This window comes from Scyliorhinus torazame, chromosome 1 (genome assembly GCF_047496885.1).
Source record: "Scyliorhinus torazame isolate Kashiwa2021f chromosome 1, sScyTor2.1, whole genome shotgun sequence".
Taxonomy (NCBI): domain Eukaryota; kingdom Metazoa; phylum Chordata; class Chondrichthyes; order Carcharhiniformes; family Scyliorhinidae; genus Scyliorhinus; species Scyliorhinus torazame.
In genome coordinates this window covers 145,775,177-145,803,010 of record NC_092707.1, presented here as the reverse complement: position 1 = coordinate 145,803,010, position 27,834 = coordinate 145,775,177, and the positions used below count along the sequence as shown (strand labels likewise).

Genomic DNA, 27,834 nt, shown 5'->3' with positions numbered 1-27,834 from the left:
ACAGGCAAGAGCATACACAGTACAAAACAGTGAACACGACACATCCCGGGCATTCCAGCAGGAGACAGCTCAGGGCACAGAGCTCACAGCAAGCCTCTCAGACATCCACCATGTGCTGAGTGCCACTCCAAGATAGTAAAATAGGTCCACAGATTTTAGGGTTATGATCGAACCTCAGTAACCAGTTTACCACTGTAAATAAATGATAGCAATAAAACTGAGTTGTACCATTCGCAACCGTGTTGGTTCGTCTGTGTAGCAGAGTACCCAACACATCATAGTACCAGGAGTAACTGTGGGACCTAACTACGGATCCTCCGGAATCTGCCATCCTGCGCCATGGACACCGTCAGCACACCGCAGCCGCTACAAGTCACTGGAAACCTCGGCGTCAATTGGAAGCTGTTCAAACAGCGCTTCCAGCTCTTCCTGGAAGCCAACGAAAAGGAGAGCGCTTCGGACACCAGAAAGATCGCCATCCCCCTCTCCACGGCAGGTCAACATGCCATCCATGTCTACAACTCCCTGGTGTTCGCGGAAGGTGAGGACAAGACCAAGTACAAGACGGTCCTTCTCAAACTCAACCAACACTTCAACGTCGAGGTCAACGAGAGCTTCGAGAGGTATCTCTTCCAGCAGCGCCTGCAGGGTAAGGATGAGCCCTTTCAATCCTTCCTTACGCATCTCCGTATCCTCGCACAGTCCTGCGGTTACGACACCACCTCCGATTCAATGATTCGGGACCAGATTGTTTTTGGGGTCACCACGGGCCCCCTACGCCAGCAGCTCTTAAAAATTAAAGGCCTCACCCTGGCCTCCGCAATCGAAGCCTGTGTCCTGCATGAAAACACGACTAGCCGCTACTCCCAATTTCAGGCGGCCGTATCTGCGTGGCAGGGGTCCTACGTGGCCGGATCGGCGAGGCAGGCGTCCTACGAGGCCGAACGGGTCCAGGCGATCGAGTTCCTCATGGCCTGCGGTCCGGACGAGGGCGGCCATTTCGCGCGCTTTTCGAGGCCTCCCGCGTTTGTGCGCGCCAAAAACAACGTCGACACAGAGGGACGTGATGCGCAGGCGCGCTCGACACAAGACCGAACTGCGCATGCGCGGTGGTGCAACGAACGCCGTGACGTCATGACATGCGGCAACTGCGGAGCCGCACATTTAAAGCGGCAATGTCCGGCAAGAAACCGACAATGCCACCGCTGTGTCAAGATGGGCCACTACGCTGCCTGCTGTCGAGCAGCTCAACCTGCCAATGTTCCCCAATTCCGACAACCTCGCAGGGACGTGCGGACCATTCAGCCTCCTTACTACGAGTCGTGCCCAGACGATATCCAGACTAGTGACACAGACGACCAGGACGCCTTCCGTGTTACGGTCATTGATGGGAACCGGATGTCTCCAGCCAGGACCCACCAGCTGTTGCAAGTGAACACTGTCAATCCGGGTGATGAATGGTGTGCCACCCTAACGGTCAACCGGTCACCGATAACATTCCGTCTGGACACTGGCGCCTCCGCCAACCTCATAGCATGGTCAGCCTTCTACGCCATGAAGGTCAGACCACCAATTCGGCCATCCCGTTGCAAGATGGTCGACTACAATGGGAACGTTATCCCGGCTTTGGGATCCTGCCAGCTCCAGGTGACACACAACACATACGCGGCCACACTGTCATTCGAGATAGTCGGATCATCAAAGGACTCCCTGCTAGGCGCACAGGCATGCAAGGTTCTCCACCTCGTGCCGCGGGTCGACGCTCTGTCTCCAGAAGGCACATCTGACTTCCCGGATGCAGAATTCAGGACACAGCTTCAATCGCTCCTCGCCCACAACCAGGAGGTATTCGAGGGCATGGGAATACTGCCCTACACCTACAGAATTCGGCTCAAACCGGACGCCCCCCTGGTCATTCACGCACCTCGCAGGGTCCCAGCGCCACTCAAAGACCGCCTCAAGCAGCAGCTGCAGGATCTCCAGGACCAAGGGGTGCTATCCCGGGTCACGGAGCCCACACCATGGGTCAGCTCCATGGTGTGTGTCAAGAAGCCCTCCGGCGAGCTCCGGATCTGCACTGATCCAAAAGACCTCAACAACAACATAATGAGGGAACCCCATACCCAAACGGGAAGAGATCACGAGCGAAATGGCCCGGGCTAAAATCTTCACAAAACTGGATGCCTCGAAGGGTTTTTGGCAGATCCAACTGGATCAGTCCAGCCGAAAGCTGTGCACCTTCAACACCCCTTTCGGCAGGTTCTGCTATAACAGAATGCCATTTGGCATCATCTCAGCATCCGAGGTCTGTCACAGGATCATGGAGCAGATGATGGAGGGCATCGAAGGGGTGCGCGTCTACGTGGACGACGTCATCATCTGGTCCACCACACCACAGGAGCACATCAATCGTCTCCAGCACGTCTTTGCGCACATACGGGAAAACGGCCTGCGCCTCAACCGAGCCAAGTGTTCTTTCGGCCAAACCGAGCTGAAGTTCCTGAGGGACCACATTTCCCGGTCAGGGGTCCGTCCGGATGCAGACAAGGTGAGCGCCATCACAGCCATGCCGCAGCCGGCAGACAAGAAAGCAGTGCTACGCTTCCTAGGCGTGGTCAACTTCCTGGGGAAGTTCATTCCCAACCTTGCCTCCCACACGACGGCTCTTCGCCACCTCGTCAAGAAGTCCACGGAGTTCCAGTGGCTGCCCACGCACCAGAAAGAATGGGAGGAGCTCAAAATTAAGCTCACCACAGCCCCGGTATTGGCGTTTTTCGACACATCTCGTGACACTAAAATTTCGACTGATGCCAGCCAGTCCGGCATTGGGACGGTACTCTTACAGCGGGATGACACTGCGTCATGGGCCCCGGTCGCCTATGCCTCACGGGCCATGACCCCCACAGAACAGCACTAAGCGCAGATCGAAAAGGGGTGTCTGGGTTTGCTGACCGGAATAGACAAGTTCCATGACTACGTGTATGGTCTCCCCCAGTTTACCGTTGAGACTGACCATCGCCCCCTGGTCAGCATCATAAATAAGGACCTGAACGAGATGACCCCTCGCCTCCAGCGCATCCTACTTAAACTCAGGAGGTATGACTTCCAACTGGTCTACACCCTGGGAAAGGACCTTATCGAGAGCAGTGAGCAGTGAGCACACCGCCCGATTCGGAGGGGTTCGTCTGTCAGGTCGAAGCGCAGGTGGCCTTCACATCGACAAATCTGCCAGCTGATGACTCCAGTCTGGCCCGTATTCGCCGAGAGACTGCGGCCGACCCCCTTCTACAACAGGTGATGCACCACATGACAGGTGGGTGGCTCAAAGGACAGTGCCCGCAGTTCTACAATGTCCGGGACGACTTGGCCGTCATTGATGGTGTCCTCCTGAAGCTGGACCGGATTGTGATTCCGCACAGCATGCACAAGCTGGTCCTCGACCAACTACACGAAGGCCACCTGAGGGTCGAGAAGTGCAGACGGAGGGCCCGAGAGGCGGTATACTGGCCGGGCATCAGTGATGACATTGCCAATATGCTCAACTGCCCCACCTGCCAAAGGTTTCAACCGGCGCAACCTCCTGAGACGCTCTGCCCCATGAGCTGGTGACGTCCCCCTGGGCAAAGGTGGGGGTGGACCTTTTTCATGCGCTGGGCAGGGACTATGTAATCGTCATTGACTACTTTTCAAACTATCCAGAGGTCATACGTCTGCACGATTTGACACCGTCCGCTGTCATAAGGGCCTGCAAAGACACCTTCGCTCGCCACGGCATTCCGATGACTGTCATGTCGGACAATGGGCCCTGTTTTGCCAGCCAGGAATGGTCGTCCTTTGCTGCTTCGTATGGCTTCACACACGTGACGTCCAGCCCTCTGCATCCCCAGTCCAATGGAAAGGCGGAGAAGGGCATTCACATCGTCAAGCGGCTCCTCTGCAAGGCTGCTGCTGCCGGATTGGATTTCTGCCTAGCCCTGCTAGCCTATCATTCGGCCCCACTAGCCACTGGCCTCTCACCAGCCCAGCTGTTGATGGGTCGTGCCCTCAGGACCACTGTGCCATCCATTCTGGTACCCACAACCAACCATGCTCTGGTACTACACAGAATGCAACAGCAGCGCGTTCGCCAGAAGAGGGCATATGACACACGGGCAACTGACCTTCCCGCCCTGGCGCCTGGAGACGGCGTCCACATCCACCTACCAGAAGGTGGCTGGTCAGCACCTGCTGAAGTTCTCTGACGCGTGGCTCCCCGCTCGTTCCTGGTTCGCATGCCTGATGGATCCATTCGTAGGCGCAATCGCCGGGCTCTTCGCCTACTTCCACGCTCGCTACGGGAACTTACACCGGCACCGCACCCACCTGTTGTTCCTCGACTTCGTGGAGCTTCCTGCCACCATGCCCCTTAGTGTCGTCGCCCGTGGCCAGGCCCATTCCTCAGCCGGTGGATCCAGACCCACCCTTGAGGCGGTCAACCCGAATTCATCGCCCACCTACTAGACTGGACTTATGAGCCTGTTTGTACATTGAACTCATAATACCACTGTGTTAATATGTTTCTGTTCTTCCTTGTCGTTACAGGAGTTAGTTTTTGTCATTCAACATTTCCCCGTTCTTTGTTTATGGTACAACCTCGTTGTTATGTCGCACCCGACATCGCCCTTGTATATAGTTTAGCCCCATGTACATGCTGTAGATATTGCACACACACACATTCAGCTGCACTCAGTACACATCTCTATTTATAACCAAATAGGCACATATTCTTGTAAAAAAGGGGATGTCATGATATTCAGGTAAACATCATGGTACAAACATACATACATACTGATGGACAGATCAACGGACCAATCAACACACACACAACACCAAAGCCAATCACAGGCAAGAGCATACACAGTACAAAACAGGGAACACGACATTTCCCGGGCATTCCAGCAGGAGACAGCTCAGGGCACGGAGCTCACAGCAAGCCACTCAGACATCCACCATGTGCTGAGTGCCACTACAAGATAGTATTAGAAATAGGTCCACAAATTCTAGGGTTATGATCGAACCTCAGTAAACAGTTTACCACTGTAAATAAATGTTAGTAATAAACCTGAGTTGTACCATTCGCAACCGTGTTGGTTCGTCTGTGTAGCAGAGTACCCAACACATCAGGGCCTAAGCTCCACTTTCTGGAACTCCTCAGTGCAGCAAGAGATCATTGCCTTCTTCAAAGTCCATGTGGTGTAGGTACACCTACAGTGCTATTAGGGAGAGAGTTCCAGAATTGTGACCCAGCGACAATGAAGGAATGGCGATATATTTCCAAGTCAAAATGGAATGAAGATTGGAAGGGGACCTGCAGGTGATGGTGTTCCCAGGCGTCTGCTGCACTAGACCTTGTAGATGGTGGAGGTGACGGGTTTGGAAGGTGCTTTCGAAGGAGCCTTGGTAAGTTGCATCCTGTAGATCGTACACTTGGCGGCCACTGTGCATCGGCGGTGGAGGGAGTGAATATTTATTGTGACGGAAGGGGTGCCAATCAAGTGGTCTGCTTTATCCTGGGTGTTGTGGAGCTTCTTGAGTATTGTGGAAGCTGCACTCATCCAGGTAAGTGGAAAATATTCCATCACACTCCTAACTTGTGCATTGGAGAGGGTGGACATACTTTGGGCAGTTCAGAGGTCAGTTAGTTGCCACAGAGTTCTCAACCGCTAACCTGCTCATGTACCGGCAGTATTTACATGGCTGGTTTGATCAGTTTCTGCTCAATGGTAGACCCGCAGGATGTTGACAGGTGCTGCTATGTGGGAGGACTAATGGGATTCTTCAATATTATTGCAAGTAACTATTGTTCCATTAAATAAAATATGTCATGATTGACTTCGTAGGAGACCAAGCCATTAGGAGCAATCTGATTAAATTTTATACAGCTGGGGGCTTTAAAATAGTGTAAATTTCAAAGAAATGGAGTCTGTTTTCTGAAATCATGACTGGAATGAGAATCTCACAATTAACCGGGATGGAAATGAGGCTGTTAATGTAGGAGCTAACAGCAATGGAAAGAATTTTTTTTTTCTTCTGTAGGTTTATGATTACAAATAAGCAATACGAGCAGCAGTGAGAATTCGAAACACGAAAGCTATGTGGTTTCCTGTGCACATCTGTGACGCGCATGCATTCCAAGAGCTAAAAATAAATGTTGAAAAATATTTTTTTTGTTGTTAAACCATTCATGACATACCTGCTATTACGTCTGGGGAGTGGGATGGGGAATAGTAACCACACTGTGAGCATGTATTGTATCTTTATTCATCCCACAGTTAAAAGGTTTTAATGTAAAAAGCAAACTTTGCAGGGGCGGTAGGGGGGTGTCCCGAAGGTACTGGATGGAACCGGACAAATAGAACCAAACCCTTTCTCCATTTAAACCTACAGTAGAATTATGCTACGTGCAACAGCTCAAGATGCACCATAGAGGGTGCGGTGGCGCAGTGGTATTCTCACTGCACTGGTAACCCAGAAACCTAGGGTAATACTTTGGAGATCTGGGTTCGAATCCCATCACGGCAGATGAAAAGTCTAATGATGACAGTGAAATCATTGTTGATTGTTATAAAAGCCCGTATGGTCCACTCCAGACCAACAGCAATGTAGTTGACTCTTAAATGGCCTAGCAAGTCACTCAGTTCAAGGACAATTAGGGATGGGCAATAAACGCTGGCCTTGCTAGCGATGCCCACATCCCGTGAAAGTAAAGGATAAAAAACATTTATACATCACCAACGGGTTGCACAATTTCTGTACTGTGTTAGAGTCTGCCTCAATGTTTACTTGCCCACCGACACATATTTACTATCATACTTTCATTTATGTGATTTTTCTGCTTAAAATGTGGAGACTTTTTAAAAATCAGAAACAAATAATGGATAAATTCAGATTAATAGGAGTTTGTTCAATTAATTCTTCAAATCAGTTTTCACTTCTGAGAATTAAGGTTAAATTCTAGCTCCAGGAATCTTGACTCAAGAGTTTGTATGTAGCACAATAATGAAACGTACAGAACTAAGGCCTGGGAATTCAGCAACCCCCCCCCCCCCCACACCCCTGATTCCCATTGACTCCAGTTTTGCTAGGGCTCTTTGATGGCACACTTTGGTCAAATGCTACCTTGATGTCGAGGGAGTCATTCCCAGCAAACTTCTTCTATGTTTAAACCAAGGCTATAATGAAGTCAGGCCCTGGCGAGGTCTAAACTGAACATCAGTGAGTAGGTTATTTCTGAGTAAGTGCCACTTGACACCACTTTTGACGACCCCTTCCATCACTTTACTGAGGATCAAGAATAGATTGATAATAATAAGCTTTCTTATTGTCACAAGTAGGCTTACATTAACACTGCAATGAAGTTACTGTGAAAATCCCCTAGTCACCACATTCCGGCACCTGTTCGGGTACACTGAGGGAAAATTCAGAATGTCCAAATGACTTAACAGCAGGGGTGGGATTCTCCCAGCCCAGGGCCGGGACGGAGAATCCCCGCAACAGGGCCATGCAGCCCCGACACTGGCACGCGATTCTCCACAGTTCAGAGAATCGGTGCCATTGGCGCTGACGCCGGTCGCGGGCCGCTGATTCTCCGCTCTAAAAACGCAGAGTCCCACCAGCGCCGTCCACACCTGGTCGCAGCCGGCAGGAACTCTGCGCGCAGGGTCGGGGGGGGCGGCCTGTGGGGTGGGAGGGGGGGGGGGCAACGCCGGGGGGGGGGGGGGGTGGCCCGCGATCGGGGCCCCCCGATCAGCGGGCCGGTCTCTCGCTCCCCGAGCCTATTTTCTTCCGTGCAAGCCCCTGAACTCCCGCGCCTTGTTGTGTCAGGGCCGGCGCGTTGAGGGAGGCCACCGCACATGTGCAGGTAGGCTCCGGTGCCATTGCGCATGCGCGGATCCCGTGGCGCACAGTTCCCGCCGGGATGGGAGGCTGGAGCGGCGTGAACCGGTCCAACGCCGTGCTGGCCCCCTGTAGAGGCCAGAATCGGTACTCCCAGCGGCCCATTCACGCCGTCGTGAAACGCGGTAGCGTTTCCGACGGCCTGGACACTCTGCCGCCAAATGGGAGAATCCCGCCTCACGTCTTTTGGGACTTGTGGGAGGAAATTAGAGCCCCCAGAGCAAACCCACACAGACACGGAGAGAACATGCAGACTCCGCACAGACAGTGATGATTTGTCCTGCTTTTTGTGTACAGGACATACCTGGGAAATATCCCACATTTTCAGGTAGATGTTGTAGCTGTACTGGAAGAGCTGCAACACTGGGACAAGAAATGTGGACCACTCCATGACCATGGAAGGAACATATTTATTAAGATTGTAAACCCCGATGTCATGTCCAATGTGTTAAAAACAAGGGTGGTGCCGAGTCCAGAGGTGGCAATTTTCGGAGTGTCGGAAGATCCGGGATTCCAGGAGGAGAAAGAGGAAAACGTTCTGGCCTTTGCCTCCCTGGTAGCCCGGAGACAGATACTATTAGCGTGGAGGGACTCAAAGCCCCCAAAATCAGAGACCTGGCTCACTGACATGGCTAGCTTTCTCGGTCTGGAGAAAATCAAGTTCGCCCTTAGAGGGTCAATGTCGGGGGGGGGGGGGTTAGTTCAGATTAGGGTGTAAGAAAGGTGGGACCTGTGAGGGAGGAAGACGGCCTTTGCACTATGTTTATGTTTGTATGTACACTGCTTCTTCTGTTATTGTTACAAAATCACAAATACCTCAATAAAATGTTTTACAAAAAAAAATAGTAAACCCCAAGGTCTGGCTTTAAAATATTGCAAATAAAAGAATGCAAGTCAGTTGTGGATTAATCAACTGGACAAGCTTCATTTTCCACAACCACATAGGTATTTCGACCTCTAACATGTTGTGGATTAAGGGTACAATGGCTCACCCACATAACTGAGGGGTTGTGGTTTCTCCATCAGCAGTGCCAGGTATGAGGCTGCTTCTGTCAATAAAATAATCTGTCGGCTCTTTTCTAGGCCCTTAGCAAACGGGGAACAGTAAAATGACTTGGCTGTCGTTATTGACCTGAAATTATGTTGTGATCGTCAACAATGTTAATCAAATACTTTCTTTAGGAGACAAAGTGAGCTGGAATTCGCAAAGGGAAGGTTGTTTGGGGTCATTGGAAAGGCAAAACACCTCCTCTCGTCCTAGACTTACCTCTTCACTCATACCTCTTGTTGTTGGGTTTCAGCTTCTCCCTGCTCACCCGGGCAATAGCCACATCCAACCAGGAATTGAAACGCACGTAGAGGTCACTTACAACAGTGTCAGGAGGTAACCAGAGCAGTCAATGTTTCCAGAATGCACCAGTTGGCCAGGAGACATCCTAGAACCCTGGGTGAGAGAAAAAAAAAAGTGAGATGCTGGCAAATGGTTTGCAACCTTGCCTTCAACGTTAACACCGCGAGTCTGGAAAGGGAGTTATGTAAGCCAATATTTAAAAGCAATGTGATATGAGTTGGAATTACAAACCCACCGGTCAAACATCATAAAATGCTCAGGATATTTTTACAGGCGTAATTAGTCATTACATAAAGACCCCATCAGGGCAAGTCATGGGAGAAATGGGCAGCATGGTAGCATAGTGGTTAGCACAATTGCTTCACAGCTCCAGGCTCCCAGGTTCGATTCCCGGCTTGGGTTACTGTCTGTGTGGAGTCTGCACGTTCTCCCTGTGTGTGCGTGTGTTTCCTCCGGGTGCTCCGGTTTCCTCCCACAGTCCAAAGATGTGCAGGTTAGGTGGATTGGCCATGCTAAATTGCCCTTAGTGTCCAAAATTGCCCTTAGTGTTGCGTGGGGTTACTGGGTAATGGGGATAGGGTGGAGGTGTGCGCTTGGGTAGGATGCTCTTTCCAAGAGCCGGTGCAGACTCGATGGGCCGAATGGCCTCCTTCTGCACTGTAAATTCTATGATTCTAACTAGTGCAATAATTCCCCTTTCTGATTTTATACGCAAATTCTGAGGTATATTTCTTTATGTTAGGGGACAAGGTTACAGGGACATTTCAATAGTGCTGGAGGATAAATTGTGAGCAGCTTTCACACAGGCAGCAAGCAGAAGCTGAAACACTGTGACGAAAGAATGCATAACAAACATAGATTGATGCAGATAAACCAGTGACTGGAAATGTGCGAGAAAAAGGTTGAATAAATTGAAAGAGAGGGGAAGATTGTATCTGTCAATCTTACTTGTTGGCAACTCAGTTTTGCTTTTTTACGAAGTCAGAACTGATGGAATCTGCACAAATGACTCATATAGATTTTGCTATACTGTCCTCTTTTGGTGGGAATAATCAACAGGCAGTTTATTTGCCCCTTCATGTTTGGTAAGTGATGATGAGTAAACTGCTTATCGATTAGCCATTCAGGATCACCCTCCAAACCAGGCCACAATGTTAGTCAACATGACAGGAAACCTGAGCCACTCTCCACCAAAATAAATACTGTGAAAATGTTTGAAGCCAACACCAAAGAACAAACCAGGCATTGGCAACATAAACATTTTTTTTTTAAAATATTTTTATTCTTTTACACATTTTCTCCGAAATTTACACCCACCAACAATAAACTATAATCAGTAACAAATATGTCAATCCCCATATTAATAACAACGATCCCATCCTCCCACCAAATCCCAAACATTAGCCCACATGTTCCCAGAAACAAATGACAAAAAAAGATCAGGGGCGTCATTCTCCGACCCCCCGCCGGGTCGGAGAATGGCCGTTGGCCGCCGTGAATCCCGCCCCCGTCCCCGCTGAAGTCTCCGGTACCGGAGATTGGGCGGGGCCGGGAATAGGGCCGCGCCGGTTGGCGGGACCCCCCGTTGGATTCTCCGGCCCGGATGGGCCGAAGTCCCGCCCAGAAATTGCCTGTCCCGCCGGCATAAATCAAACCTGGTATTTACCGGCGGGACCAGGCGGCGTGGGCGGGTTCCGGGGTCCTGGGGGGGGGGGCGCGGGGCGATCTGACCCCGGGGGGTGCCCCCACGGTGGCCTGGCCCGCGATCGGGGCCCACCGATCCGCGGGCGGGCCTGTGCCGTAGGGGCACTCTTTTCCTTCCGCCTCCGCCACGGCCTCCACCATGGCGGAGGCGGAAGAGACTCTCCCCACTGCGCATGCGCGGGAAACTGACAGCGGCTGCTGACGCTCCCGTGCATGCGCCGCATTTCCATGCCAGCTGGCGGGGCAACAAACACCATTTCCGCCAGCTGGCGGGGCGGAAATCTCTCCGGCGTCGGCCTAGCCCCTCAATGTTGGGGCTAGGCCACCAAAGATGTGGAGCATTCCGCACCTTTGGGCCGGCGCGATGCCCGTCTGATTGGCGCCGTTTTTGGCGCCAGTCGGCGGACATCGCGCCGTTGGGGGAGAATTTCGCCCCGGGAATCACACCCAGTCCCCCTCCCCACAACCCTCCCAACTAATGTTCGATGTTATCCAGTTCTTGAAAGTGCACAATGAATAATGCCCATGAATTGTAGAACCCCTTCATCCTTCCCCTCAGTTCAAACTTAACCTTCTCACGAGTCAAGAATTCCAACAAGTCCCCCTGCCACGCCAGGGCACAGGGTGGAGGGGTTGCTCTCCAACCCATCAGGATGTACCTTCGGGCGATCAACTCGGCGAAGGCTACAACATCTGCCTCCGCACCCGTTTCCAACCCTGGCTGGTCCGATACCCTGAATATGGCCTCCCAGGGGCCCAGGTCCCGTTTCATGTGCACCACTTCAGAAAGTACCCTAAAAACCTCCTTCCAGTAATCCTCCAGCTTTGGACCGGACCAAAACATATGAACGTGATTAGCGCCCCCCCCCCCCCCGGCAACGTTCACACACATCTTCTACTCCTTCAAAGAATCGGCTCATCCTCACCCTCGTGAGGTGTGCTCTGTATACCACCTTCAGCTGTATCAGCCCCAAACTCGTGCAAGAGATGGAAGTGTTCACTCTCCGGTGCACCTTTCCCCAGAACCCCCTCCTCCATATCCTCTCCCAACTCTTCCTCTTACTTTGCTTTGATCCCTTCCAGCGGTGCTTTCTCCTCTTCCAAAATAGCTCCGGAAACCGACGACACTACCCCCTTCTCCAGTCCCCTGCCCCCAACCCGAAGTGTTGGCGAAACTGCCTCCAAATTCGCAATGAAGCTATTATTACCGGACTCCCTAAGTATTTCCCCGGGGCCATCGGGGGCAGCACTGTTGCTAGTGCTTTCAATCCCTGCACAAACTCTCCTCCATTCTGACCCACTGGGAATCAACCCCTCTGACCCAGCTCCGCACCTTCTCCACATTCGCCGCCCAGTAGTAATACATCAGGTTCGGAAGACCCAAACCCCCTGCTTGCCTTCTCCTCTGTAGCAGCACCTTTCTAACTCTGGCCACTTCCCTCCCCATATGAACAAAGTAATCCTTCCCTCAGTCTCTCTGAAAAATGCCTTTGGCAGGAAAATCGGCAGGCATTGGAAAATAAACAGAAATCGCGGCAACACGTTCATTTTAACCGCCTGTACCCGACCCGCCAGTGACAGAGGGAGACCATCCCACCTTGCCAGGTCAGCTTTAACATAAACTATTATAGTGAATCAGAATTACAGATACACTGTGGAGATTTTTCAACAAGAACCACTTGTCAATCGCACTGGGCCTTCAAAGTAAAACTCATCCCGAGTCTCTTTACTGAGTACACTGTGAAAACAGCTGCTAAGCCAGGGAAGGATTAGGAGGAATAACCAAACATTGACTGAAGAAAGGAGATGTTTGCAAGAGTGGCGGTTAGAGAGGGAAGGATATTTGAGAAGGGAACTTCAGAGAAGAGAAGCCAGGCAGCTGAAGGTCTGGTACCAATGGTGGGGTGAAGTGAGCGGAGATGCACATGTTGTTCGACTCAGAAGCGATGATAAACTCAGGGTTCTTGAACAGGAAGGGGAGATTTCAATAGGTAGCAATGATTAATGAAGATGGAAGTGTTGAGGATTGATTATTTTTTCATAAATGTTGTTGGCAAACAGAGAGTGAATCGGCATTATACTGGACCCTGATCTCATCGCTTTTTTTTTACAGAGTGAATGGTTAGGAAATGGAGTGCACTGGCTGGCAGTGTGATGGAGGCAGATTCGTTCATGGCTTTCAAAAAGGAATTGAGTAAATACTTAAAGAGAGAACTTTTGTCGGGCTATAGGGAAAGGCCAGAGAGTTGGGATAAAAGGTTCTTTTTCGGAATGGCAACCAGTGACAAGTGGCGTCCCGCAGGGTTCAGTGTTGGGGCCACAGCTGTTCTCTTTATATATTAATGATCTAGATGACGGGACTGGGGGCATTCTGGCTAAGTTTGCCGATGATACAAAGATAGGTGGAAGGGCAGGTAGTATGGAGGAGGTGGGGAGGCTGCTGAAAGATTTAGACAGTTTAGGAGAGTGGTCCAAGAAATGGCTGATGAAATTCAACGTGGGCAAGTGCGAGGTCTTGCACTTTGGAAAAAAGAATAGAGGAATGGACTATTTTCTAAACGGTGACAAAATTCATAATGCTGAAGTGAAAAGTGACTTGGGCGTCCTAGTCCAGGATTCTCTAAAGGTAAACTTGCAGGTTGAGTCCGTAATTAAGAAAGCAAATGCAATGTTGTCATTTATCTCAAGAGGCTTGGAATATAAAAGCAGGGATGTACTTCTGAAGCTTTATAAAGCATTAGTTAGGCCCCATTTAGAATACTGTGAGCAATTTTGGGCCCCACACCTCAGGGAGCGGGTCCAGCGGAGATTCACACGGATGATCCTAGGAATGGTAGGCCTAACATACGATGAACGTCTAAGGATCCTGGGATTATATTCATTGGAGTTTAGGAGGTTGAGGAGAGATCTAATAGAAACTTACAAGATAATGAATGGCTTAGATAGGGTGGACGTAGGGAAGTTGTTTCCACTAGCAGGGGAGACTAGGACCCGGGGGCACAGACTTAGAATAAAAGGGAGTCACTTTAGAACAGAGATGAGGAGAAATTTCTTCAGCCAGAGAGTGGTGGGTCTGTGGAATTCATTGCCACAGAGGGCAGTGGAGGCCGGGACGTTGAGTGTCTTTAAGACAGAAGTTGATAAATTCTTGATTTCTCGAGGAATTAAGGGCTATGGAGAGAGAGCGGGTAAATGGAGTTGAAATCAGCCATGATTGAATGGTGGAGTGGACTCGATGGGCTGAATGGCCTTACTTCCGCTCCTATGTCTTATGGTCTTATGGTCTAAGTGCTACAGGTTTGCAATCGGAAGGGGACATTCTGGTTAATTTAGCCCCTTCTCCCTATCGCAGGGGTACTGGCTCATAATGGGAAAATTGTGTTGCTCCAACCACCAGCCTGGCTGAGGTCAGGTGAATTTAGAACATCAGTATGAACCATTTGTTATTCAGGGGTAGAAGATTGTGAATCGGAGCCCCACACTAGAATTTGAATGTGTGATCTATATGCTTGAGGAGTGCTGTATTGCTGGATGTAACAAATTAAACTGAGGTACTGCCTTTATGCTTAGGCAGACAATGAAGAGACAGTTCTCCTCTTCTTGTAGTTAACTGGGCTCCATCCGACAATACCACCAGTAAACAATTATCCCTACAGTGTAGAAGGAGGCCATTTGACCCATCGAGTCTGCACCAACCCTCTGAAAGAGCATCCTACCTAAGGCCACTCTCCGCCCTATCCCTGTAACCCCATACTCCACCTAACCTGCACATCCTTGGACACCAAGGGGCAATTTAGCTTGGCCAATCCACCTAACCTGCACATCCTTGGATACCAAGGGGCAATTTACCATGGCCAATCCACCTAACCTGCACATCCTTGGATACCAAGGGGCAATTTACCATGGCCAATCCACCTAACCTGCACATCCTTGGATACCAAGGGGCAATTTACCATGGCCAATCCACCTAACCTGCACATCTTTGGACACTAAGGGCAATTTATCGTGGCCAATCCACCTAACCTGCACATTTTTGGACTGTGGGAGGAAACTGTTTTGTAAAGTGCTTCAAACTATTTCCATGTGATGAGAAGTCATGTTCAATCTATATGTAAAAAATTAAAAATCTATAGACTAAGGATCAAATCTGGTTTATGAATTTTATGACACATACAAGAATCTCACACACACAGCTTGATACAGGATTTACATGCTGATGCCATTTTTTGGCAATAACAAGGTTAAAATTCAAAATATTACCAAACCTACCCATATTTATACAGGCTGAGAGAAAGGTAGGCCAATTCCAAACCATTTATTTGGCACATTAACACCCTTTCGTACAAAGAACCGGTCAGACAAATTTTCCATATTAGGTGCGACTGGATCCATTAGACTCCAGCCATTAATCTGGAGGAATCAAAACATCAGTGCCCATGGTGCTGGTCTCGCCACATTTGCCAACACTACAACAAAGGTATATGGGCTGGAATTCCCCGGCCGTTGTCATTCACTATTCCCACCGTCGGAGCACTGCTACCAGTGGGTTTCCAGTTGCGTGGAGTGGCTTCAATGGGAAATCTCATTAACAAGCAGCAGGAGGAGAGAATCCAACCACCGAATGACGCTCCACGGCTGGGGGACCAGAGAATCCAGCCCATGAAACCCCGGATTGCTTTATTCTATCATGGGGTGTGGGTGTCTCTGACAAGGCCATCATTTGTTGCCCTTGAACTGAGTGGCTTGCTAACCATTTCAGACAGTAGTCCAAGAGTCAATCACATTGCTGTGGATCTGGAGTCACATGTAGGCCGGACCAGGTAAAGTTAGGAAATTTCCTTCCCGAAAAGGCATTAGTGAATCAAATGGGCTTTTACATCAATTGATGATGGTTTTGTGGGCACCATTACTGAGATTAGCTTTCAATTCCAGTTCAACATAATTGACGGCATGGTTTACTGGTAGCTACCACCACTCGTAATTTGTATCTGGAAAAGCTGCAGCACTAGATAACCAACACCACAGGCAAGATCCGCAACTGAGGCCATCACACAGGATCATGTCCAACAGAAAGTGTCAAAATCACCCACCCCAAACTACATACAGAAAAACACAGAAGCATGTTATGTTAGATTCAATTTAGCAAATTCCCTGCAACGTATTGCACATGGGTGGTATGGTGGCACAGTGGTTAGCACTGAGAGAGTGGTCCTAGTAGGGTGCTCTTTTGGTGGGTCGGTGCAGACTCAAAGGGCCGAATGGCCTCCCTCTGCACTATAAAGATTCTATGATGCTCTACGACATTATTTGGCTGAAACAAATACATTGGGCGGGATTCTCCGTGCACGCCATTGGGACAGTCTCAGAACGTCACCTGAAGACCCGATGGGCCGAATTCCTGACCGTGCGATTGACATGTGATCTCAACGTTCGGGAACCCGGCGTTGTGGCAGCGGACTGTGTCCAGCACCGCCACAGTCGGGCGGGAGCCATGCTGCTGGCCAGAGGGGCTTCGGAAGGGCTGGGGGGGCTGGTGGGGGGTGGCCAGGGGTGCACTATCTGGCAGGTTGGGTCTGCGCACGGCCGGCGCCATGTTGTACGGAGTGACCGTTGCAGATCGGCGGCGTGCGCATGCGCGACCACGGACCCAGCAATTCTCTGGCTATCCATTTCGTGGAGGCCGCGCGGCTGTGAGCACCTCACCGGTCGGAGGATCGATGCAGGGGCATCGCCGAATTTTAGCACGTACAACGCCACGGATCCTTCAGACATAATTGGGGAATCAAGCCTATTTTAGTGAGCATTTCTGGGCTTTATAATCAGGAACAGACTTTTTATACAATGATATTTAATACACAGAACCACAGGTTTACAAGGACTGACATTAATCCTTTTATTACACGTGATTAGCAGGGTTTTAACCAACGTTCTGTGACCATATTCCATAAAAATGGAAAACCAGAAGCCTTGTTGGTTACGTACAAAATAGATAATGGCCGGATTTCTCCAGTCAGTGCAATTCGCTTTTCCCGCTCTGACATGTGAGAGTACCTTTAAGAAATGGGTGTTTATAAATGGGTGTGTATATAAATATCTGTAGTGAGAGTACCTTTAAGAAGTAGGTGTTTATTACTGCAGTGATGTCAGAGAGTGGGTGGAGCTGGGCTTTCTGTCAGCTTTTTACTTTCGTTTTCAGAGCTGGATAGCTGCAGTCACAGCCAGAAGGTGTATGAATCTCTCTCTGTAATCTAAAGACTGTAAATCAATTCGGGTGATTTAAAACTAATAACAGTAGTGACTTTAACCTGATGTGCTTCTGGTAAAAGGTGTTTTAAGTCGTATGGATGTCAAAAAGAAAGCTTAAAGGATTACTTGGTGTTGCATTCTTTGGGGGTTGTATTTGAATTAATGGCTGCTAAGATGTTCACTGTATGTTTTAAAAGGGTTAACTTGAGTTCACAGAATAAACATTGGGCGAGATTCTCCACTCCCGCGTCGGTTGGGAGAATCGCCTGGGCCGCCAAAATTTGCCGGGACGCCGGTCCGACGCCCTCCCGCGATTCTCCCAAGCGGCGGGAACGGCCCGGTCGAGTTCCGCGGGCCGCAGGCCGGAGAATCGCCGGAGACACCCAAAATGGCAATTCTCCGGCACCCCCGCTATTCTCAGGCCCGGATGGGCCGAGCGGCCAGGCCAAAACGGCGGGTTCCCCCCGGCGCCGTCCACACCTGGTCGCTGCCGTCGTGAACGGTGCGTGAACGCTGGGGGGGGGGGGGCGGCCTGCGTGGGGGTGAGGGGGGATCCTGCACCGGGGGGGCTTCAAATGTGGGGTGGCCCGTGATCGGTGCCCACCGATCGTCGGGCCGTCGTCTCTGAAGGAGGACCTCCTTCCTTCCGCTGCCCCGCAAGATCCGTCCGCCATCTTCTTGCGGGGCGGACTTAGAGAGGACGGCAACCATGCATGCTCGGGTTGGCGCAGATGACGCCCGTTATGCGGCGCCGGCCGCGTCATCTATGCGGCGCCGCCTTTACGCGGGCGACAAGGCCTGGCGAGTGGAGATGAAGCAGCCCCGATCCTGGCCCATTGTCAGGGCCTGAATCGGTCGGGATCGGGGCCATTTCGCGCCGTCGTGAACCTCGACGGCGTTCACGGCGGCGCGGCCACTTCGGCGCGGGAGTGGAGAATCCCGCCCATTGTTTTGTTTTAAAAACTACTTTTCAATTTCTGCTGTACCACACCTGTAGAGTGGGCCGTGTGCTCCCCATACCACAATCTATTAAAAGTTGTGGGTCAAGTGAACTCCATGTTACACTTTGGGGTTCTCTAAACCCTGGCCCATAACAGCTGGCAGCACCCCCGTGGGTTTCCCGGAAACGTGGGGTGGTTACAATGGGAATTCCCATTGACAAGCTCCAGGAAGATAAAATCCCGCCCCTCCAGCGAACGGCACATGGCCGAGAAACACCCAGCTGGGGGAACTGGAGAATGCAGTCCACTTTTCCTTATAAAAACATGAGAGTCGTTAAGCATCTATGCCTGTTAGAGTGCATGGTGCATAGCTATTTAAATATAACCACTTTGAATGCACTGTCTGTTCTAGCTGCAGACCAGCGCAAACCACAAGCACCATATTTATTTTCTATCGTCCGGTGAGTCTCACACTTTAACGTGTCGCAGGAAGAAACTCTATGGGTGGAAACAAGCATTAGCCAAATAAGGAATGTTAGTGCGTAACACTGGGAAGAGTTGAACTTGAACCACATCATATACATTGGAGTTTCCACATGCTACAATGGAAGGTTTAATGGACAAACACAGAATTGCACGTTTGAATTTTTACTCAAGTAGTATACTGAAAACCCAACCACAGGAAAAACACAAGCGGACATGACACAAACATCTTGTCAGCTATCACTGCATCACAGAAAGAACTGGCATGGACTGAGGTGTCAAACTACAGGAAACAATTGCACCTACAGTTGTTTGTGTATCTGAAGAATGCTGAGGATATGGAAAACTCTCACTTTGTTGGCACATTTAATGCAGACTACATCTATCTTCACGAGCAAACAGCATAGGCGATCAGATGAAAGTGCCAAGTGTTTTATGTTTACAGCTACAAAGCAGGATGTGATAGCTGGGGGTTCAGAATGTTAATGCAGTTTTGGGGGGCTGCAGATAGTTATCTTTACGGCTCCATGCAGACATGCTGTAAAATTATAAACTCATATTTATAAGTCTTTGCCAGAATAAAAATATGGAGTTTTTAATTTCCTGTAAACCTGCTTCTCAGATTGACAGAGAGATTATTGCCATGGTTCCCTCTGTCCGAAATAGTCTTTAAGAGGCTGTGAGAAAACTGGTGAATTATTTTGCTGCCCATCTCGTCTCACTCATGCAAAGCATGAGCACAGCTTCCTTTGAACTGGAGAGGATAAAAATAAATGTACCATACAGCCTGCTTTAGAAGTAGGACATTAATACAAATAATATTTACTTCATCAGAATGGTTGAGTTAAGCAAAAAGGTGCGAGGGGAGACAACAAACGATTTATAATTGTATAAGCATTTTTGCTCCAATCACTATCCACAACATAATCAATCCTCTGAGAGTTGGATGTGTTTCTGTAATAAAATAAGAGATATTCCTTCTCATGTAATGTGGTGGGGTATTGTGAGGATAGGAATGGGATGGCTTGGCCTTTTCCTCAGGCCTGTGCTTATTTCTTTTTTACTTTGGGCATACCAAGAACCGTACGAGAGTAAGAATATCGAGGAGGGATCCAAGATTGAACAGGTTCCCAGGGGAAAATCAGCAGTTTTCCTGACTAAGCTCCCCTTTTGGAGCAGCAGTTAGGATTTTGAGATGCCTGCTTTTATCTCTTACTTCCTCCCCACTTCTCTCCTTACCTTGTGACTCATATTGGTAGTTTGTTCGATTTCAGCCAACAAATAACTCATGCCTCACCCACATAACCTACATTGGAAAATCTAGAGGCGTGTGCCTCTAGAGTCATTCTGCCATGAGACATTCTGGTAGAAGGGGATGATAAGGAGAGGAACGGGGAGGGGATTAGGAAAGAATCCACCCCAATTCTATTCTCACCTGTTCATATTCTGGTTATCAGGAAGAGGAAATGTGGGGCGGGATCCAGATCCCCCCAGCTGCATGTTCCTCCGCTGCGCGCTGTTCGCTGGCAGTGGGATTCTCTACTCCAGCCGCTTGCCAATGGGATTGCCCATTGAAGCCACCCCAAACCGCCAGGAAACCCTCAGACGGGGGTGCGCTGCAGGCGGGACAGTGAATCCCAACGGCCAGAGATTTATTTTGCCCCCCTGAGGAGATTCAGGCTTACTTATAGTCTGTAAAAATATTTGGCTCTAAATGAAAAGGGAAGACAATGCAATAAAACTCTCAGACAACTAATTTAGGATGAAGGTAGTCATGCATTTTTTTGAACAAATGGTCATTGAATCAGAGAAGCAAGAAAAGATAACACTGTTCCAGACCAATTTATTATTTTCCACTGAATTTGTTTTGGGCAGAATTAACCAAAACACAGATATCGAGAGCAACCGCCTTGTTTGTCTCTCCAAATGTAGAAACTCTCTCCATCATGCAATGTTCTCAGAGTGGACAAAAGAGCCAGGTGGGAACAATCTGATTGTCTTGTAGGAGAATTTGGTAACAGAGCATTTATGGAGACAATCACACAACTGACAAACTTACCCCGATGCTGCAGTTATAGCAGACTGATCTGCCGTCACTGGAAAATAAAGTCACACCCCACTTTGGATTGTGACACCTCAGGTGGGATTCTCTGCTCCCCACCGCTAAGATCACGAATACCGATCGGTTGGAGAACGTCGTGTCAGGCTAACAGTGGAATCGGCTCCGGCCGGCAGCCCCGTCCCCAGTCTCCAGTCCCAGCCATACGCCATTTCCTGCCCCACGCTGGTGCGAACATGAAAATAATTCATGTGCATTTATCTGGATGTGATTAACTGCCTGGAAGCCTGAATCTTTCCCCCCCACCCCGTGTTCTGTTCCACACTTCCCAGTCGGGATCACACGGGCATGATTTGGTGCAAGTATGTACAAAGAGGATCATGGCACCATGGCCTTTGAGGGGGATCAAGTACCTTTTTCATTGTCTTCAGATTTGCTGGGAGCTGAATGCCTGGAGTTCTGCGACTCGTGGGGACTGACTTAGCGACTCCAGGTGTTCCCTCAGGATCAGGGTGCCGTGCCTGAACCTCCCATTGCTGCTGTAAAAAATGAGCAACTCACCCCTTAGGCGTTACTTACAGGCCCCTGACTGTTTAAAGTGTTGACTGCTGCCAGTATCCTTGAAATGCTCTGAGGTCTCCTGATCATGTGGCGAACCATCTACCCAGCCCATCTACAAACCCTCAACGAGGGCAGCATGGTAGCATAGTGGTTAGCACAGTTGCTTCACAGCTCCAGGGTCCCAGGTTTGATTCCCAGCTGGGTCACTGTCTGTGCGGAGTCTGCACGTTCTCTCCGTGTCTGTGTGGGTTTCCTCCGGGTGCTCCGGTTTCCTCCCACAGTCCAAAGATGTGCGGGTTAGGTGGATTGGCCAAGCTAAATTGCCCTTAATGTCCAAAAAAGGATAATTGGGGTTGCTGGGTTGGGGGGATGGGGTGGAGGAGGCGTGGGCTTGAGTGGGGTGCTCTTTCCAAGGGCTGGTGCAGACTCGATGGGCCGAGCGGCCTCCTCCTGCACTGTAAATTCTACGATTCTATGAGTATAATCAGCGGGATGGGCGTGGCCGTGCTCAATTGGCAAACCACCAGGTGCTGGGACCCCACATTTCTTAAATGCACAGCTCCACAGCAGAGGAAGCAGGGGATTAACACAACTAACCCCACACAAAGGAAACATGCACCAGTGGCCGCTGGAACCTTCCCTGTCTCACAGTCCCTCTCAGATTAACAGCCCCACTAGTGGAGACTATCAGCCAACCCACTCCTAAGGATCAGGTGGATCCTCCAGCCCTGCAGGTCAAACATACCTCATTGGAATCACATGGTAAAGGTAAAGTCACCATAGTCCCAGATGACGATAAGAAGTTTCCCCCCTTTTCGACACAAAAAAGTGTGGGACAGTAAGTTGCAATGAGGAAATCACAACCTTACAAATGGAGAGATAGGTTAGGAGATTGGGCCAAAATGTGGCAGATGGAGTTTAACGAGGATAAGTGGGAGGTCATGCATTTTGGTTGGAGAAATGGGAAGGCAATTTATTATGTAAATGGGGAGAGACTTTGGGGTGTTCCAGTGCAGAGGGATCTGGGGTTCTCATTCATGAGTCACAGAAAACTAACCAAAAACAGCAGATAATAAAGAAAGCGAATGGAATGTTGGCATTTATAGCTACAGAAATAGAGTATAAAGAAAAGAAAGTGTTGTTGCAACTATTACAAGGCATTGGTGAGACCGCACCTGGAGTATTGGGCACAGTTTTGGTCCCTAATTTGAGGAAAGGTGTAGTGGCATTGGAGGCAGTTCAGAGAAGGTTCACTAGATTGATTCCAGAGTGGTGTGTCGTATGAAGAGAGATTGAATAGTTTAGGCCTAGAGTTTAGAAGAATGAGGCAGATCAAATTGAGATATACAAGGTGATAAAAAGTATGGATAAAGTAGACGTGGAGCAGATGCTTCCGCTTGTGGGGCATTCTAAAAGGAGAGGTCAGAGTTTTAGGATAAGAGGTAGCAAATTTAAAACAGAGTTAAGAAGAAACTACTTCTCCCAAAGGGTTGTGAATCTGTGGAATTCGCTATCCCAGAGTGTGATGGACGCTGGGACACTGAGCAAATTTAAGGAGGAGTTAGATAGATTTTTAATTGGTAATGGGTTGAAGGCTATTGGAGAACGAGCAGGACAGTGGAGTTAAGGCCAGGATGAGAGCAGCCATGATCATATTGAATGGCGGAGCAGACTTGATAGGCCAAATGGCCTAATTCTGCTCCTATATCTTATGAACTTGAGGGGGAGAGCTGACTGGTGGTGATTTAACCTGAGGATCACCACATCTCAGGCGAAGGGCAAGGTTGAGAAGGCAGGGCCTTCATGAATAACCTCAATCGGTATGGGAATTGAACCCTTGCTGCTGGCCTCACTCTGCATCACAACCACCTATTTAGCCATGTGAGCTAAATCTATGAGTGTATGGATCCTGGACCCGCCTAGGACCTGAACAGCTCCCTGTCACAACCCGTGTTGAACACAGACTCCATGTCACACTGCAGCCAAGCTTCCAGCAAAGTCACACATCCCTCAGTGACCCCCCTATCTGTAGGACGGGCCCGCACACTAGTCTCTTAGCATAGAGCCACACGCCTGAGCAGTAGGAATGTTTCCACCACGCAACCAGCTACCACTGCTCTGGTGGGAAGGCACAAGGCTCACTCAATGAGGACACCTACAGTAGACCCCACTAGGAGAACCCGGACAGGGACCACAGAGTCCATCGCTAACACCTGTCGTGGCAGCCACCTACGTGATGGCAGGGATAGGCGGTGAGGATAAGGGCTTTGCACATCCAGCGGCAAGGTGGGAAGGGGTGGCGGTGACAATGAAGCTGCCGGTCTTTTGGCCTCCCCCGGCACATTCCGATTCTCCACTGGCGGAAGCACTTGGTCTCTGAAATGAAGAATCCCGCCTCTGATTTACAGTGCAAAGTTTAGCATTTGTGTGAAGCCAAAACCTCATTAACCTGACACTACATTTCTAATGATGTGGAGATGCCGGCGTTGGACTGGGGTGAGCACAGTACGAAGTCTTACAACACCAGGTTAAAGTCCAACAGGTTTGTTTCGATGTCACTAGCTTTCGGAGCGCTGCTCCTTCCTCAGGTGAATGAAGAGGTATGTTCCAGAAACATATATTTCTGTGAAACTTATAGCCAAGTTCCGCACACATGAGTGCGGCCTCAACCGGGACCTGGGATTCATGTTGCATTACATTCATCCCCCACCATCTGGCCTGCGAAATCCTACCAACTGTCCTGGCTTGACACAATTCACACCTCTTTAATCTGGGGTTACCCCATCTCTGGATCTGTAAAGATTTAATCACCTGCTAATGCTCGCATTCCAAGCATTGTCTGGCATCTTTGAATCTGTCTATATATATGTTTCTGGAACATACCTCTTCATTCACCTGAGGAAGGAGCAGCGCTCCGAAAGCTAGTGACATCGAAACAAACCTGTTGGACTTTAACCTGGTGTTGTAAGACTTCGTACTGTACATTTCTAATGTGACAGCAGTGTTGAAGTCATACAGGGGCGGTACAGTGGCTCTATGGTTAGCACTGCTGCCTCTCAGCACCAAGGACCTGGATCCATCCCGGCCCCGGGTCACTGCCTGTATGGAGTTTGCACATTCTCCCCATCTCTGCAGGGGTCTCACACCCACAACCCAAAGTTGTGCAGGGAAGATGGATTGGCCATGCTAAATTGCCCAAAAAAGAAGTATTTAAATCATGCAGTTGCAAATATCAAGTTCTTGACTCATTAGCGATAGAATATAACTAATTAGGTTTTAGGAATTAGAAAAGTTTTAACCGTAGATAAAACATTGGGGGCACGAGTCTCAGAAATCGTGAAATATATTAGGCAGAAAATAGGTTCCAACGTTAAAATCGCGGCGGGCACAGATTCGACAGCAGCGTTAATGCATACCAGAATGCACATACAGTAAACATCATCTGTGTATCATTAGCATGCCCAACCCGGTATTCTCCGGGGCCTCCAAGATTCTCCTCCTCCGATGGGCCGAGTTCCCAATGACGTGGTTCAATTGTGTTTATAAAAATCGTGAAACCGGCGTCGGGGCTGATGAGGGAGAGAGCCAGAAGGACACTGGCCCGACTAGCTGGGGGGGGCTGCCAGGGCTAGGGTTACCCCACTAGGGACTGGGGCGGTGTCCAGTCCCAGACCGTCATTACCGCAGCCTGCATGGCAGCCATCTTGCTGCACAGCCACTGACCACCCACTTTGGCCCCTGGTTCTGCAGAGCTGTATGGGTGCCCCCCCACCCCCCACTCCACCCAGCCGCCACCCGACGGCGGCACACACAGGGCAATACCCACAGTCGCCCCGGTGCATACCTCTGGCAAGGACAATGCCAGCCGATGGTACCCCTGGCATCAGGGACAGATGCCAGGGCCAGAGGCCACTACAGTGCCGGCTACCTATGGGGTCAGGGGTGCGGGAATGGGGGGAGCACGCGGGGATGGAGCCCGCAGTGTCAACTGGGGTCACCATGTAGCCCATTGGAGCTGATTGGGCACAGGGGGTAAGCACCTTGCTAACATGTCGGCTTTTCAGCCCCTGCAGACAATGGATATTGGAATTCAACCAGCAATGGTGGCCTTCCTGCCAGTCGCCGCAGCCCTGGGAGATGGCCTGTGGCTGTACGAGCTGGAGCTGCTCGAGGATGAGGAGGAGGAAACTGCAGCAGCGGAGCAGGCAGCAGTGGAACAGGAGGCAGCAGTCCAGGATGGACAGCCAACTGCCAACTGGCCGAGGAGGAGAAGGTGCCAAGGATGCGTCGCAAGAGGCCTCTTGTGTACCAGCACAACCTGTCATTCAAGGGTCTGCTGGGTTTGTGCCCTCGCCATTATAACTAACCTGTGCCCTACACCCATGCCACCTTAACTGGTTTCTAACCTTTTGGCCTTACAGGCTCTAACACTACATCTGGGTGGTTCCCCAGACGGAACAACAGGAGTGGAGGGGCTGTTGTGATTCCCGCTCTGCGACCTGGGTCCCCGTTGGCAGGCAGCTTCTGGGGCAACCGGCCTGGAAACGCCGGGCTGCTGCTCAGGTGTCCCAGGTGACCTTGTGCCGCCCTGTTCTGCCCGCTGCCCATCAGATGCACCTGGGTCAGGGGGAGGGGGGGGGGGTCCGAAGTGCTGCGGTGTTCTGGCAACTCCCTGCGGGAGTCACCGGCACGGATCCCATCACCTCCTCCTCCCTCAGGGTGCCCGGTGGCCCCCGGGATACTCCATAGGAGCTATCCCCTCAGGCACCCCATCACCTGGTCTGCTATGGTCTCGGCCAGGGTCCGCACACTCGTGGCCATGGAGCACAGGGAGTGGACCATCTCTGTCTGGCACTGCACCACAACACACTGTGAGGGTGCCACCACCTTCTGGGTTTGTGTCACATCAGCCTGTGACTGCGCCATCTCCCTCTGGGACTGGGCCACCCCCTCTGTGTCTGCACCACGTTGGCCAGCGCCTGGGCAATGCCGCCAATGTTCCCAGCCATGGCCTGCTGTGACTGGGCCACGCTCATGAGCGCCACTGCAATGTCCAGGTGGCTCTGGCACATGGGCGCCGGTGAGTCGGCAACCCTGCCCAGGGCCTCGGCCAACGCACAGAATGGTCCAGGCCTTAGGCATGCTGATCCATGGCCAAAACTGTCGCTCCCAATGCCTCCATCGCGGACGCCACCCATGCAGTATTGGCCTGGGTGGCACGCATGGTCGGCACCATCTCCTGCGGTTGGACTCTTCCAACTGCATCTGCAGGTACTGGATGCTCGCTGACAACCCCTCATGTAGTCCCTGGCTCTGTGACTGCATCTCCACGATTGTTGGGACTGTCCATTCCAGAAGCCCGAAACCCATCTGGACGGCAGCTAGTCCCTGGGATCGGCCTGCCCTCCGATCATCTGCCCCCTCGGGTGTTCCTACCTCCCCCAGCTGTGCCGTGAGCACCAGATAGTGTCCCAGGAGCCTCTGCACTAATGTGCCCAACCAAGGTGTCTCTGGAATGGTGGAAGGTGTTGGAGACAGCTGTGATGGAAAGTCAGTGTCGTCTTCCAACTCGAGCTCCGGGGTCTCCTGAGTCTCAGGCGGTGGGCTGGTGACTGAGCTGCTCTCATTGCTGCTCGGCACATGGGGGGGGCTCCGGCTGCGGCACTGGCTGGGGGCGGGGGACGCCAGATGGACCGGCCCTATCACCAGCAGGTCCTGTAAGGCACAAGACAAGAAGGATGATTGGACTGCGGGCCGGGGTTGGGGTTGAGGGTTAGTGAGCGTGTGGCTGGGGTTGGTGTAGGATGAGGGTGGTGTGGGGATGAGGGTGGTGTGGGGTGAGGGTGGTGTGTGGATGAGGTGGTTTTGGTGGGGGTCGACACACGACATGGGGAACGACATGGGGAACGACACGACAGCGGGATATCACTTTTCGCCCGCGGCTGAACTCCACCTCGACAACCTCCCTTTCCTCGGGGCCGCCAACCGCGTCCAGGGCCCTCTGCTCTGCCATAGTGAGGGGCTGTAGGTCCGGTGGTCCCCCTCCTGTTTTCTCCCACAGAATTCATGGACTTTCGCTCCCGGCGGTTCTGCACGGCCTTCTCCTGGGGCCGGCGGGGGGGCACAGAAAACGACAGTGTTAAACAGTCTGACGCATGCAGCCCAGAGGATGGGTAGCTGGTGGCTTCAGTGGCCAGGGCACCGAGCCATGGCGGCTGGTATGGGTGCCAGCATGTGGTGCATGGTGGGGGTTCTGCTGCCCTCCAGGTTGGGGGGGGTGGGGTAGAGGTTCTGGGTGTGTGGGACGAGTAGGTGGTGCAGTTTTTTTTAAACGGCACTGCAGGTCGATCCGGATGATGTTGCCCATGGAGCTGACCACCTTTGCCACCTGCGCCCAGGCACGGCGAACAATGGCGGCTGGCAGCCTCCTTCCCAGGCCAGCGTCCAGGGTCATCCTCCATGGCGTCCAGGAGGGTCTCAAGCTCTGCGTCCACAAAACGTGAAACCGCACGTCTTACTGCCATCTTGTTGGCTGGGATGGCGGGTGTGGGGAG

General features: G+C 51.0%; 1 protein-coding gene across 1 annotated transcript in view; it reads right to left on the bottom strand.

The window, feature by feature from the left end:
- Positions 1 to 27,834, bottom strand: part of rnf19b (ring finger protein 19B) — a 362,883-nt gene that overhangs the window by 186,813 nt on the left and 148,236 nt on the right. The window contains exon 2 of the mRNA XM_072500961.1: positions 9,203 to 9,379. The gene's annotated coding sequence lies outside the window, so the exon portion shown is untranslated. The remainder of the gene's footprint in view (positions 1 to 9,202; positions 9,380 to 27,834) is intronic.